The sequence below is a fragment of the Amphimedon queenslandica genome, unplaced genomic scaffold, assembly GCF_000090795.2.
Source record: "Amphimedon queenslandica unplaced genomic scaffold, v1.1 AMPQUscaffold_12949, whole genome shotgun sequence".
Lineage (NCBI taxonomy): Eukaryota > Metazoa > Porifera > Demospongiae > Haplosclerida > Niphatidae > Amphimedon > Amphimedon queenslandica.
The window spans coordinates 10,868-27,641 of NW_003546815.1; the positions used below are offsets into that span (position 1 = coordinate 10,868).

At 36.8% G+C, this 16,774-nt stretch overlaps 1 long non-coding RNA gene across 1 annotated transcript; it reads left to right on the forward strand.

The window, feature by feature from the left end:
- The first annotated feature begins 61 nt into the window (after positions 1–61).
- LOC109586098 (uncharacterized) lies at positions 62–721 on the forward strand. The gene is made up of 4 exons (XR_002186823.1): positions 62–162; positions 210–439; positions 505–573; positions 623–721. It is a non-coding gene; the product is annotated as an uncharacterized LOC109586098 (long non-coding RNA).
- The last annotated feature ends 16,053 nt before the right edge of the window (positions 722–16,774 follow it).

Sequence of the window (16,774 nt, forward strand, 5' to 3'; positions counted from 1 at the left end):
TTTTGTGTGAGGTATAGGTCTCATAATTGTTGCATAAATTTTTGAGCTACTCACAGCTAACAAAGAAAAAAGGAATGGAGACTCTGGCTAAATGGATTGACAAAATATATAACCACTTCTGGTATTGCTGTGAAACGTGATGAGAAAGAGGAATTACTTAAAGTATATTTATTAAATGTAGCTAAAGTAATACAAAGTATTTAATGTAGAGTAAATGGATTAGTATACTTCATCATATTCAAGATGAACATGACTGGATTACTGGTAAATGTGATCATATAGATGAGAATGAAGGAGATAAATCAAAAGAGGCACCTACAGATTCTGATGGGAATGTTATTCCATATCTCGATAGTTGTGGGCAGGAAATCGAGGCACTAAAGAATTTGGTGTTGGACAAGAAATGGATAGAATCTCTAAAATATTATGTACGATTTAGGTAAGCATTTTTTCTGATGGGTTATGTTATTTATTAAAAAATTTTTTTTCATGAACTTACAACAGGCATAATGGAGTTTTAGAAGCATTTCATAACTTGATCTTATCCTACTGTGACAAAAGAACATCATTTAAGTAAGTTTTTCTAGTTTTTAGCTTGTATTGTATCATTGTTTCTTAAAAGGGATGAAGGATATCGATTACGTATCTTTCTGGCTGCAATAGATCACAATAGCCATTTGGGGAGGAAACAGGCAGTTAATGAATTTGGTGAACCAAGAAGTCACAGGACTTATCGAAAAAAAACAAAGCGGTGGGATGTCATTCCTGTGCTTGAAAAGAAGTCCTACAGTTATATAGAGCCATTAATTTGTCAGCTATTCTGTTATCGATATAATTCTGAAGTTCCTATAAGATCAAAAGTTTTGCCCAAACCTCCAAGTCATCCAGAAATGATTAACCAAACTACAGCTCATATACCCCCACCACCAACATCAAATATAACTGAAAGAAAAATAAGTAAATTTTCTCTTTCTCAATAAATAATTTAAAATAATATAATAACTCTTCTCTCTGCACTTATTGATAGTTTTATTGTGAACGAAAACCCATGTAGTGCCCTGTCTGTGAAAGATACCAGTTACGTATTGCACGTACAACACAAGAAGGACACACTTTCCTGTTTCCCTTGCCTAACTTCTTATATTTCCAAAGAATATATTGACGATAAGCTGCCTTTCGATAGCTTTCTGAAGAATAACAGATCATGTCAGCTCTAATGTCACATCGTTGGTATATAGCAACAGTCAATACTTGCTGATCAAGACATATATGTGACCATAATTGACAAAAGGGACCTTATGGCGGGTAGTGAAATTTGTCTTTCTAGCCTAAGAAATCCAAGTTCCTGAGCCCCATTTATCATAAAAATACTCCACAGGATGCAAAAAGTTATTATGAAACTTTTAGAAACAATGATTGTCTAACAAAGCACTCACAGGTTGATATTTTCCATTATAATGACCAATTTTAAAATCCGCCATAAGGGCCCTTTTGTCAATTATGGTCACATATTCACAAAGTGTCTGTAATTTGTTATACATGACTGTCTCCCACAACAAACATTCTCTTCTTCTGTATCCATAAAGGTACAGTTTTTGCATTTACACCATGGAGGCAAATACTCCTCCGGCACTAGAATTTCTGGATGCTTTGACCTCTCCAAAATACATTCAGCCATTGATACACCACCTCTACCAGTCAGTAGACTTGCAATCAGTGAATCTTTATCAGAACTTGAAAGTGTTGCAATAAATTCCTGTAACAAAGTATTATTAATACATAAATTGATTGGTAATAGGCTTCTAGTTGTTGTGCTTCATCTTGTAATGTTGGACCATTTGAGACAGTAGCAGCTGGCTGTGTACTAGTTGAAATAGTAATCTATGGAAGATTTTGTTGGCATTAGGATATTAAATTATATAGACCAACCTGATTTCTACAAGCCTTCTTTTTTCCACAGCTACAAGCAGAATTACAAGCTGATCCAGCAGCTTTGCAAGGGCAAAATCCAGCTCCTTTTTTTCTAGAACAAGTAGTAGCACAGCTACACTTGGTTGTCATATTACATGTGAGTAGGTGGACCCACGCCCTCGCAATGACGTCATTAATTAATTTGTTTAAACAATCATGATGACGCGTTTCCGTGTCCGTGCTCCTTTAAAGGCTGCTTCCTAATACTAATTCTTCTGATTTTAGTGCTAATCATGCAGGAAGTCGTTAAGAATTTTTTTCTTTTCGACATAACACATTCTATTGTATGAAATTTTAGTGCCCGCATGGCTATTATCATGAGGAAATAGCTGCAATGGAAGATTTCATGCGATGCTTTTTGGAATAAGTAACATATTTTTAGTAGATGAAAATACATGAAAGTACACATCTACTAACAAAGTAAATACAAGTAAATACTGGTTAAAAAATTAAAGTACAAGTAGATTTAGAGTAAATAGAATTGAGTAGATGTGTTATGTCTGTTTCATACAGTTTGTAGACATGATAGCCCCAAATACATAAAGGCACCTGAAAACAGCAAGATGTAGTGGTAGCCATGCTGCTGTGTGGTTATAAAATTATATTAATTAATCAGTTTTGTCATAATTTTATTTTCTTACTTGGTTTAATTTCCCACACCAGTCAATGCATCAAAATTTTTATGCAATAAAATAATTAAGATCGCTACTTTTAAGCAGGAGCGGATCTAGGGTTGGGTCAGGGTGGGCAGGCCCACCCAAAAACTTTGTGCCATAATTTCAAATCAACTTTTTCATGTGGATGACTATGTAAACTGTGAAGCATGACTATGCAAAAAAATTTTTAACCACAAAGGAGCTCATTTTAACAGCTTTAATCTTCAAAATTTTGACTCTGAATGCTGGTCTTGTTGGCCACACTAGTTACCACACCCAAATCATTAAGGTCCACCCAAGAATCCAATCCTAGATCTGCCCCTGCTTGTAAGCCACTAATATTTCCCAGAATACAGTAATTACAAAAATGTTTTATTAGATTTTTACATCATAACAAAGTTCTATAGACAAGATTATACAAAATAACAGTATTTATAATACAAACAAACTGTATGTAGTTTTCTATCTGGCAGTAGTGGAAGTGGTGAGTCATGGCTACCAAAGAATGACAGTTGAAGTTATTTGGTTTATGGGTTATCTATTATGCCATTCCAGTAGTTCAAGAAGATCCATTGGTCATCCGACTGTAAAAACGCATAGATAACGGCTGAGAACGGTCATGACGGTAACGTTGTAAAGCATTAAGTGCAAGGGGCAAAACGAAAGAAGACGGTCCATGTAATAGTGAATTCCCGTTCATGGCAAACGGAATGCAAAGTTTTTTTTCTCTTATACTGTATGTTAATACTTGCCAGATAACGTTGTACATAATGCTGAAATTAATGCTGTGCGCATTATTAAGTCAATGCTTCTGGCTGATGTTACGCATTTGAATGATGCTTCCATCAATGCTCTGCGCTTATTAGATGCTTTCCAGCTGATGTTGAACATCTTTTGTTGATGATTGTTGTAACATATACATGTTCTCATTAACAAAAATAACAGTTTGCAAATAAATGATTTATGTACATGATGTTATTTTATATTAAGTAGGTCATGAAAGATTTGAAATTTAGGATAGCATATGTGAGCAGCACTACATGTATGTCTAAAACACATGCATGTCCATACATGTCTGATCCAATCAGATATGTGCTATAGTTACTGTAAGATAAATGGGACTGCGAGGTGGTATATAGGTCATGTACACCTAACCGTAGCCAGTCAACAATATTAACTGAAAGATCACAAAATTCATAGGAGTATTTACATCTTTAATGAGATTCATTGGGTGAGTTTGTCTGTTATAAGATGCATGAGCAATCTGCACTTTCGCAGTACCCAGCACAAGGCAAAAAATTGCGGCATTGTATTAGGCTATATCCAGACAATCGCAACTGTATTGATGAAAATAAAGATTGTTCACTATAAATGTTACAGGGAAGTTCCAAGAAGCCCTTTATTGTTCAGTCAAGAAGTAAACTTGGGGGATAACAGTTTGATTTCCCAGCAACCGAGCAAAACGTGCATTTCTTCCTGGTAGATCCCATATCTTACAGTAAATTCAGCACATTATATGAACCATGCTTCCTCGGTGTGTACACTGGCTTGCATAACCTTCGCAACATAACACCCATAACATCCAAATAGGGATGTTGTTTTATCACGTCAGTCCGCTCATTCTAAATTTTCTAATAATCATTTCTGTAAATGTCCTGTGAGCCACATAAAAGTTCTGCTTATTCCAGTGACCTCAGATGGGCATACCTTGCATCGAATTAAAGGTTCTGAGATACCTCCTCATCAAATAGCAGAGAATTTGTTAGTTGATTGATCAACAGTTCATAGAACAGTGGCAAATTTCAGAGAAAGTGGCAACGTGGACAGAAAGAGATACCCTGCCAATCACGTAGACTGCTGTTTTGACTGAAGTTAATAAGTTTATAGTACTAAATGCTTTTATCAATAGGCCTAATACATATGTACATGAAATGAAGTCTTCATTGCTTTAAAAACAAGTACTGATGTTGATGTTAGTACTATCATGAGATTTTTGCAGAGCTCTAACTCCACTAGGAAGAAAATTGGCATTGTTATCAAGCAAAGAAGTGGTATTATGCTTGCAGAGTTTTTGCTTTTATTGCGTATTTTTAGACGTCACTTAGATTTATTCATTTTTATGGATGACTCTATGGCGGATGGGAAAAGTTGTTTGAGATGTTACGGATACAGTCTAAGAGGCCACCCTGACACCTGTAGAAAGATTTTAGTAAGGGATAAACAGATTTCAGCTATAGCAGCTATTTCAACAAGTGGACTATTAAATTGCTACATTACATCAAAAAGTGTCAATAATGTTACATTGTCTGGCTTTGTTCTTAGTTGCCTAATTCCAGTGTTGTGCTGCTTGACAATACATCATGTTGATAAAGTTGTATAAGTAATTAAATCAACTGCAGCCTTTGTACAATTTTTCCTCCCTATAGCCCTGACTTTAACCCAATACAAAAGGCATTTTCCAAAGTCAAATATACCATGAATGCAAAGGAAATAGTATCTGACACAGCCAGTAAACCATGCGTCCGGACACACCGGATGGCAATGTCTTGGCTATTTTATAAACAGCTATCCTTCCAAGTAGTAAAATGGCGTAGTCATCAGCATAGTTCTCAAAAAATGCTACCACATATTTAATGCCTTCCACAGACAGAACGTGACATTGAATGCAACCAGTGTTCCCATGAACCCTACAATAACAATTTTAATTACTCTACTTAGGATTATTTTTATTAGTTTTACCGAGCTGTCATTCCATTTTGAAAGAAATGCATCCTCAAGTTCTTGTAAGTACCATTTCTGATACTGTAGATGAACAAGAAGAGCTTCTTACATATCTACTTTGACAAGATCAAAAAATCATTAATTGTTGACATTTTATGTTCAATCCTTTCTTCCCCTGTATTCATACTCAGTCCCATTCCTCTCAACTGTTTTCACAAGATGTTGAAGACATCAGGTGTCCATGAATAGTCATTTGTAGTTGGTCCTTCGCCAGTTTTTGCAAATCCCAGTGCACTCCCATCAGATCATTCTTCTGAAACTGTGTGGCACTTCTTTGCACAACACACACTAGAGTGTAACGCCTCAATTTCCTCCCTCTCTCTCAAATCCACAGTTCTCTCATCCAACCTTAGATCGTCTGGCTCCACAACTATGGTGTTGCTAGTTGTAGGAGAGATGAGTGGTTCTTCATTATCATACTCCTCTTCCTGCTGCTCCAGGTGCTGTGCAAGCTTCTGCTGTAATGTAAAGTGCAGCTGCTCCAGGATTTTTAACAAGGCCTATCATATTCATCTTCACCATCTTACAGTCCGAAAATCCTATGGCATAATAATAGTTGCTTTATTTATATTGTTGTTATCTGTTGTTAATGTCTTTGTATAAACAAGTAAAACAATATTCATTACCAGTAATTATAGTATTGCTTACCTGAGCTCTGCGTAGAGGAGTAGAAGTATTTTTTTAGCCAAGTGAGAAGAGTAGTATCCTGTGTGTTCCCTGTGTTTAGAGGCTTTGCTATTTCCTCCGCAGACATCCTCAAAATCACTAACAGTACTGTAAATTTTGTAAATTAGCGTAGCCATGGTTACCCTCGTGATCTCATTGATGCGTCATACAACACCCGCTCATGCAATTACCTTGACTCTGATCTGTAAATGGAGGACACCTTTTGCAAAGAGTGGCTTCTAACTCCAGTAATACATGGAGTTTTGGGAAGATTTATGTATCACTAGGTAGGTATTGACTTCTATAGCAAATATATCAAATATATTACTCATATATCAAAAATTGTCTTATCACATTTTTGGCCTTACCTCATATTCATTAAATTTGAGTCTAGGTTGATTTTGTCAGATCATAAATTACACCCACACAGATCAACAGATTACGAAGGTACCTTCGCCACGTGGCATTTTTAAAATCAATGACAAAAGGAAAAATATTATGCCAACAGAACAGATAAAACAGGTCCCTTGATAACTCACAACCACTCGATGACCCTTTCTTACGCTTGAGGTTGGTCTGTGTCCCGACTTGGTTAATCCTGCTGACCGTCTCAGTAAGAGCAACTCATTTCTAGGTGTCATCTCTGCAATTCTCGACCAACTCTTGACCCTCTCTGCCAGAACCGTCTCAGGAGGACCATGTAGGGGAATTGTTGCAGTAGAGGACTGTAGAAATGGTCTCGGAAATTCCTTTCTTTAACAACTTCTCTTCTCCAAAAAACACGAGCTTACAACAATTGTGCATGCTCAGTACAAATAATAATTATGAGAATGAATAATTAATTAACATAATACACAACAATGACTACTTCCATTAGAAATATGATGCACTCCTTGCTATGGAGAGTCCAAAAGGCTAAAGGAAGACTCTGAATGCTTGTCTGAGAGAGGACAACTAAAGCATAATTTGTCATTATCGCTCTCAATCTTCGCCTAAAATATTTATCATCGTGACTCATATTAGCTATTGTTACCTCTTCCAAATGTTCATCCATGTACCAAATGTCCAGCTTGTGTCAATGAACATTTTCGGATTCAACACCGTCTGTAATGTACATTGCAATGTTTGATGCATCAAACTTCCAAGCTCTTTTAAGGTAATTATTATTTCCAAAATGTATGTCTACAGCAACCTTCCTTAATTTCTACCTTGCGGCTGCTACAAATTTGCTTCAAGAGTTGTTTATGTGCACCACATTGCACAGTTAAGTAAACATTCATAGATTTACATAATAAAGTTATAAGGAAAACGTACATTTCTTGATGTCACTACAGATTGTCTTAATCCCTTGATCTCAACTGGATTTACTTATTTCATGTCTTGATTTTGATTTGATTTTGGTCGTAAGTGTAACTACAAGTTATATGCAAGTGATTCCCTTTGATCTGATATACTTCACAAAACCTATGCATATAACATTAATGCATTATGTGCCACAATTTTTGTTAAAAATAACAATTTGCTATTCATAATATCAAGAATGGATATTTCTATAGAAAGAATCGGCCTGTATTCTGTGATACTACAGCGCATGTTTATTGTCATTTTTTGCTAGTATACATAGTTAATTTCAGTAATCTTCAAATTTATGTTGTTGATAAAGGGGCGCATGAAGAATGCAGGTAACTCTAAAACTGACATCTTTAGCCTGAGGATGATACAGCACAAGAAACAATTAGAAATAAATAAAAATATGTTCTTCTATTGGTTGGCTATTGCTTATTTGAAGCTTTCTGACTGAAATGCAATATAAATAAGCAAGAATGGCTACTTCGTACCAATCACCATGCAATGTACACATATGCACTGTGGTATCACAGTTTTGAGGCGCGTTGGACACTATTTTTAACTAGACACAATAAAGAATATTGAAGGGGCAAGGCTGAACATACATGAATAAGCAATAATTAGTTATGATTACTTATATAATTAATGAAATGAATGACTGCAAATGTGTGCAACTTATGCTGCCAAAACTACATGAAGCTCCTAAGTTTAGATGAAAGTATGAATGACATTCATCATAATTTAGTAATCAAAAGAAAATGGAGAGGCATTAAGATTCTTTTCTTTTGTCGAAGCACCCTCAATACCTCTAATTACCTGCTTCTGTTGATCACTAAAACCACCTCTTCGAGTTGCTTGATATAAGATGTTAGCTGATTTCAAGTTGTTGCCATCAGTAACTTGTATACATTTTGTACCTTTAGCTATAGTTGGTCTTGCATTCTTGACTGCTCCAGTACAAACAATGTAAAATGAATAATCTCATACACTTAAAACAGACTTAGTTTCCTCAGTAGTACTGAAAATAGCAGGTTGCTGAGTTGATTCATAAACGTCCCCCATTTTATCTACTTCCAAATCACTTATACCTTGAACTTCTCTTGATGCACCATGACATAATGAGAAATACATCATGCCATCATATTGACTTATTGACAAGTCAGACAGTTTGCCATTGGTTCCCTTCTGCAACCTGCTTGTATCCTTTTCCCACAGTATGATTCTACAACTTCCTGTGACCTTCTTAAGTGCACCATCTTGTTTCGTTAGCTACTTTCACATTTTCGTCCCTATTTTAACAATTGGATCAACTGTAACTACTTTTGCAACAACTAAAATGTGCTGATTGACACAAGTGCTAGATGTTTCATTGTTATTTATGACATGTAATCTACTGTTGTTTATAACGTCATGGTCGAGCTTAAACTTTTTAAGAGACTTTTCAATAGTGTACAATCAACTTTTTACTATTGTGAGGCAGGAGTCAAACTTATTTTTACAGCAGCTCAATGCAAATGATAAATTGCCCCGCAATTTTTTAAAGTTGTTGAAATGAGACAAATCTTGATACCTTAATTCCATCAGTTTTGCAACTTTCTCTGTTTTTCCCTTTGTTTAAGGGTGAAAGTTCTATTACTTGTCTGTGTACGGTAGCTAGTTTGTCAGAAACTTCAACGTTATTGACGTCAAAACCAGTGCTCTTTTCAGGAGAATCTATTCAGACAGAATGAACAAAAGCTTAAAGATTTCTGATAAAAATAGACCTGAAAGTTCAATGAGAAAAACCAGATACATGACTGCAGGACAACTTTCCGCTTGACTAGTGACTACAATGAAGTGACTCTGAGAATCAGGTGGGCATGTGCAACATTCATCAGAAACATATGGAGTCAAAACTTTTTATTTATTATAACATTAATTTTGTACCCGAAAAAGACCTAAAAATAGTTTAGTTTATTTGTAGCCACAAGCCATGTCATAAGTACTGGAAAGTTTTGTCACTGAGGATGTCAGAAAAGAACTTGAACTAAGATAGACGACTTAGGAGAAGAAGCTAAACTGAATGCCATTGAGACTAAGACTGCCCTGGTTTCCGAGGAGCATTTGTCTGAGAGGAAGGTTCAGGTAGTTTGAATGAGGTTTCTGGTTCCTTCAAGGAAGGCTCATTTTTAAAGGAAGGTTTTGTACCAGCTATTTGGTTTACAATGACAAGAAACAGTTCAATGAGAGATAATATAAAAAAGGGTCGACGAGATATGCTTTAGAGGAAAAGTTCAACAAGGCCCTGGATAAAAATTAAGAACTCAAAAAGAAGCTACAGTTTAAGGAAAACAGACTTTTTAGAGCTAACCACAAGTACTGTAATAATGTTATTATTATGATAAGTATCATTGATATTATAATTATAACTGTATTTATTATGCAATTATTAATGTATTACAATTTGGTGGGTGGTGCTTGTTGTCATGCATCTTTTCCATGATTATTCCTTTCTTCTGTTTGTTAATTCGAATAAGAGATTACTTTTGACAACACTAGTCAATCTTAGCCCATCAAAACTGGTGTCAGAAGTGGGATGAATCGTGTAGATATTCCTTTGCCAGAGATATTATTCAAAAGCCAAGATTTTTAATGCTCGTGGACAAGGTTCCTGTTCGTAGCAGCTGCTAAGGAATTGGATGATGAAAAACAGTTGAAAATTATACCTACACTGTTATGTTAAGGTGTCGACTACTAGATGATTATATCTCCTTGTCTGCAGATGAGAGGGATTCTTTGACAACTCTCAAGACTAATCTCGTGGCCAAAGCAGGCCTTGTGAGAGACCAGGTTACAACTAGTAAGCAGTTTCAGTCTCGTAAACAAGCCCAAGGGGAGAGTCAATTGTTACCTCACTGATTTGAAAAGGTTGTTTGTGGAGGTATTTCCTGGTACTAAATCACAGGATTTACTTGCAAAGGTTTTGAGTGACTAATGGCTAGACGTGTCTAGACAGGTGCTGCTTGCAGCAGGCTATCCACCCCACCTAGATGAAGCAGTGGGACGAGCTTAAAATGTCGAACAAGTCTTGGGGCTTGGTGATCTGGAGGTAAAGCCCATTTACCAAGTAGGTAAGCAAGAGAAATGAGAAGTAAAGAAGTTAGTGGAAGCAGTGGCAGCTGTTACTGCCCAATAGAGGAACTGTACCATAGTATAGGCCAATCACAAAAATACCAAGGCAGTCGTTATCAGGGTTCTAGCCATTATCAACAGCCAAAATATGTCAGATTGAGAGAAAAACCAAGGAGATGTTGCCAATTCTGTTGGCATTGTGGGAAATAAGGTCTTTTCAAAAGAAATTGCCCTCATTTAAATTCCAAGAATCCTGATCAATACGGGGATGGCTGCTGGATAGTTATTCTCCCCTATTTATACAGTGAGCCACACAATTGTACATGCACAAATCACATTAAGACATGTTTTCATAGTAATGTGTTAATTGACAGAAACCGAATACAGTGCCTCATAGATTCTGTGGCTACAATATTTCTTATTAAGCATGATATTGTGTGTGACAGGGGACATCAGAGGCTAATTTCCCCATAATCAACCTTAGCTACAAATGCTAGTGATACACCTTTAGAGATGAGTGGTCGCATCAAACTACCTATCTCACTTGGTAGTTTTAAAAGTATGCATGGGTTTATGGTAGTTAAGGATCTCACAATACACTATTCTGGGTGCAGATTATTTGTGTCAGCATGGGGCATTTCTAGACTGTTCCAACAACGTATTACTGCTAGGTACGGCTCCCACATCAGTCTACGGTGCCATTATCTAGTAGAAATGGTAATGTGCCTTCTTCTGGTGAGTTTTCTGTGATTGTGCCACAAGACATGGTACTAAAGGGCCATCATATCCATTGTATCTCAGCCTTATTGTGAGGTAGTAGCAGTGATGCCAATTCTCAGCAGCTAATGAGAGAGGGTTTGGTAGAACCAATCCCTTTCACAGCAATCTTTAGTGATATTGTTTGTGCTAGAGCCTTGTGTAAAGCTGATGACCAGGGTGTGCTCTTTTTGCAAATTTTTAATGGGTCTCAACAATCAATCACACAACATCAAGGTTGAAAATTAGCGAATTTCTACCATATTTATGTTGCAGATACCCAAAGACATGCACCTACAAGTAGGAACACACCTTCCCCTACCAGTAAATGTTTGATGGTAGATGTCGGTTACTCCTATGGAGAAGGAACAATTATAAGTATTGCTAGAGAAGTATGATTCTTTGTTCCCTGTTAATGAACCATTAGGTCACACATCTGTGGTTAAGCATATTATCATTACAGGCTCTCCTATACACCAGAAATTTTGCCATTTGCCTGTGGCAGCTAAACCCATTGTTATTTGAGAAGTTCAAAACATGTTAAATTCAGTTATAATCCGCCATAGTGCCAGCCCATTGTCATCACCAGTGGTTGTAATGCATAAGAAAGTTTGTAACTGGCGTTTTTGCATTGACTTCCGCCAACTCAATGCTGTGACCCACAAGGATGCATATCCACAACCATAAATAGAAAAAACTTTAGACACCCTTAGTGGTGCCAAGTACTTTAGTACTCTAAACATGGCCTCAGGCTATTGGCAGGTTGATTTGGAGGATTCTGCTAAGGAAACGACAGCTTTTTCAACCCCTATGGGTCTTTGTGTGTATAAGGTGATGCTGTTTTGCCTTACAAACGCCCCAGCCACCTTCCGACGGCTGATGACATGTGTGTAGGCAGAAATAATTATGGAGAAATGTTTGGTGTACATTTATGACGTCATTGTTTTTAGTAAGACTTTTCTGAATCATTCGTTCTGTCTTGAGAATGTGTTCCCCCGCTTTTTGGGTGCTGGAATAACATAAAATTAGCAGTGTCATTTTTGTATAAGTGTAGTCAAATATTTGGATCATGTAGTTGGATCTCATGGAACCAAACCAGACCCTGATAAGCTAGTATGCATAAGTTTATACCCAGTGCCTGATAATACTAGGAAAGTTCAGTAATTTTTATGGTTAGCCAATTATTATAGGCGCTTTATTCAAGATTTTACCCATATTACCCATTAACTAAAAAGGCACCTAAATCATTCTACTGGACAGATGCTTGTGGCAATGCATTAGACAATTTAAAACAAGCATTTGCTTCTGAACCTTTGTTAATATTGCCATCCTTTGACTTACCCTTTTTTATCTCCACAGATGCTTCCAGTGGTGCCATCGGCACTGTTTTGAGTCAAAGTGTGAACGGCCAAAAACACCCTATTACCTACTGGAGTCGACAGTTTCAGAAAGCTGAACAGAATTACTCCACCTGGGAGCCGGAAGCTCTAGCTGTTGTCTCAGCTGTTAAACACTTATATCCATATTTGTATGGTCACACTTTCACATTGCTCACAGATCCTCACATCTCTTGAGATTCTTAAGGATACTGGAGGCCAAATAACTCGATGGCTGTTGTTCCTGCAACAGTTTGATTTTCACTTTAGTTCTCGGCCAGGCAAACTCAAAAAAAATGCCAATATATTGTCCCAAATTTCACAAGAGAGTGTTGCTACTGCATTAGCAAAGGAATCTAATCAGGTTTGAGCTGCTCAGCAGCAGGATCTAGTTTTGTCACAAGTCTACAAAGCCTTAGAAACTGGGCAGCCACTTGCTGAACCAACAGCTTTCACACGGCAAGCTAACTGATTGATACTTCGAGATTGCATGCTTTGTCATCGATATTAACCATCCAATGGGTCTGAAATTATTCAGGTAGTCATACCATGGCAAAGCTGGTTTTACAACATCTCCATGACTCAGGAGGGCATTTGGGTGTTTCTAAGACATTGCGCAAAGTCAAGGAAACATTTTATTAGCCTGGATATGAAAAAGATGTAGAGTAGTAGGTGCAGAGTGTCAGCCATGTCAACAACAAAATCACCTCTCATAATTCCCAAGCACCACTAGGTACTATAAGTGGTAATAATACTTTAGAGAAAGTCTCATGGGATACAGGTCCTTTACCCACAACAATTGGAGGCCACAAGTATATCCTGATAGTAACAGACATCTTTACTAAGTGGGTTGTGGCGTATCCACTTCAGGCCACAGATTCTAAGACCTTGGCTAATGTTTTTTTGAATGAAATAGTCTGTTGTTATGGTGTTCCAACAGTATTGCATAGTGATCAATGAGCTAACCTCACTTGCTCTCTAATCACCAACATGTGTATATATTGGTTATCAACTGTACTAAGACAACAGCTTACCACCCACAGGGAAACGGTCAGGTTAAGAGATTTAACAGAACCCTCAAAACTATGCTATCTAAAGTAGAAGCAGAGAATCAGGCTGATTGGGATACTCACCTTCCAATGCTCCTAATGGCTTATTGCACTGCTATTCATGAAAGCACTGGTTTCATTCCATTTCACATTCTTTTTGGCCACTCTCCAAAGTTGCCTGTGAATACAATATTACAAGGACCAGCGGAGGATGAACCTAGCTCATACCCTCATTATAGCACTGCTTAAAAAAAGTCTTTCATCACACTTTTTGCAAGGTACGGGAATCAAGTACTCAAGCACATATAAAGCAGAAAATGCAATACAATAAGAAAATACATGACGTCCACTTAAAAATAGGAGAACCGGTATATCTTCTTACACCTGCTGTTAAACAGGGTCTGAGTCGCAAATTGTGCTCACCATAAATGGGTCCGTATAACATTGTCAATCGTATCAGTCGCTATATTGTGAGGATTTTGCTAGTGGGAGGAAGGAAGAATTTGGTTGTTCATATTAACAGGCTGAAGCCATATAAATGTATTCCTTATCAGTCAGTGGGGTTTCAGAGTCAATTCACACCTACTGATACCATGACAGTAACAGAAAAAACAAGCGGTTATGTCTGTCTGGATGAAGAGGAGATGGAAGTTAAGGACGAAGGAACTATAGGTACTTCAGTAGCACAGGGTCGACCGCAATGGAGACACAATTTACCAGATTGGTACAGAATGTACAATACTCATTAATTTGCACATACACTATTAAAAAACTGTTCAACTATTTAGCAAGTTATGTTTATATGGTGTTTAACAGACTAAGGGGGAATGATGTAATGTTATTATTATGATTAATATCATTGTTATTATAATTATGACTGTATTTATCATGCTGTTATTAATGTATTATAATTTGGTGGGTGGAGCTTGTTGTCATGCATCTTTCCATGATTATTCCTTTCTTCTGTTTGTTTATTCGAATAAGAGATTACTTTTGACAACACTGTCAATCTTACCACATTACAGAACACACAAGTGAAGAATCAAAAAAGAGGGTTAAAAAAGAGGGAGTTAGAAAAGAGATATGGCTTTATGAGGGCACAGAAAAATATGTGCAAAAGTAAAAAGATGCGGAAGACAAAGAGATTGATGCTTGTAGAAGAGAAGGAAAGACTTCTTAATGAACTAAAGAGAAATAATGGTCCTCTAATTTGCTCTCAACCAATTGCCCGTGTGTCCATGCATCAGTACGCAACAGCAACACCCACTATTAATCATCTGCATTAGCTATTATTACTTGTCATTGAGTATCAGTTGTCAGCCATTGCAGTAGTACATCTGCATTACTCTCAGTTTACATAACACTACTAGCATGAACAGCACTACATGCAAGCAACTGTTAAAGTTAACTTGCAAGTGGCAATGAACATTGTCAAGACATCTACATCTAGTACCAGCACTAATTTCCTCTCTCACTATTGAACAATTTGCTGATAAAGTTTAATCTAAAGTGACAATTAAAAACAATGAGCACTGCCTGTTGAAGTAGTATAATAAACAAGCACATTTATGATATTTTAATAAAAAATCAGTAAGGGTAGAGAGTGAATTTACAAGTACATTTTGTATAAGAGAGTAGATAATAAGAGGATAAAGGAAGTGCTTGTCACATGTATGAAGGAATCAGTGTCAAATTAAGAGTAGATTAAGGTAGAGAGGTTAAAAATTGTTGAATTTACAGTATTTAAACTAGTGGTTGTACATACTGACTTATCTTTTTATCTTTTTGAGGAGGTGGCGATAGCTGATGCTGTTAATTACTCCATATGAGATGTGTCTTTCATAGGTGGTTCATCTGTTGCCTCCTGAAGGCTAAGCAGACATATATCATCTTTTTTTCTTCTTAAGATATCTATCATTAGCAATGCTCATGAGTCTTTGGAGGGGAAATGGTGGCATAAACAGAATATCCCTCCACTTTCTCAATCTTGAGCAGGCAACAAATATCAGTCCACATAAGAACACCCTTTTTCCTACATCAATGACCACTTTGTCCAGAGTGAGTTCCTGGGACTTGTGGATTGTCACTGCCAATGCCAGCTTGAGTGGTAGTTGAAGGCATGAACATTGACCACCTGCAGAAGACCAATTACGACCAATTGGCGTGACACTGTGATGTCATGCACTGTTGGTCGAGTGTTATGATCAAACTGTACCGTCCCAGCCACTGGTAGATGACGAGATGTGGTTTCCCTGTAGCAGATAGCTTCAACTGTTGCCATAGCTTTATTAACTAGTCTGACTTTAACCCACAAGTTGCCTAGTCAGCATTACTCTAGCTGTTCGTGCTAAAATGACAACTTTTTCCAAGCCACCAGCATCATCAGGAGATGCACTGCTTGCATTAGCTCCAATGTGTATTGCCTTGTTGGAAGCGATTGGGTGACCAAACTCATGTAATATAGCAACATTCTGAAACAACACCTTAAACAGTAGGAACTGCCTAAGTGCACTAACAAATGAAGACTTCTATTGTACTCTACTTGGAGTTTGCTTCATGACATGGCTCCAGTCTTCCATTGTTGTATCTCCATTTCTCAGGAATAAAATGTAACAAAATTTGTCTTAGTATTTTGTCAAGATTGCCTCATTACTTGGGTCAAAGTGAATTCTATCTGTATGCTCGGAATCCCTGGTTTCAGATCTGAACCTGTAACAGAAGTGTGTAGAGGAAAGTCCATTACTGTTGGCAGCAGTTCAAAGTCTCCAACAATTAAATAGACAAGTAAATAAAAAAATTTCTATTAAATAAGAAAAAGTAGGGTTGTCAAAAAATAAAAGAAACAAGGGGGTTGAGTTCAACCATAATAATAATTAATAGTTCAATTAATAATTATAAATGTTAATTAATAAAAAATAATAATTCATAAAAATAGTACAAAGATTTCAAACCCTACTTTGCAGAATTTTATGAAGGAGTATTGTTTCCTTTAAAATGACAAATTTTAATGAAAGATTGATAACCAAACTGCTTAGTTTTGGCCTACACAACTGTGGCGAGT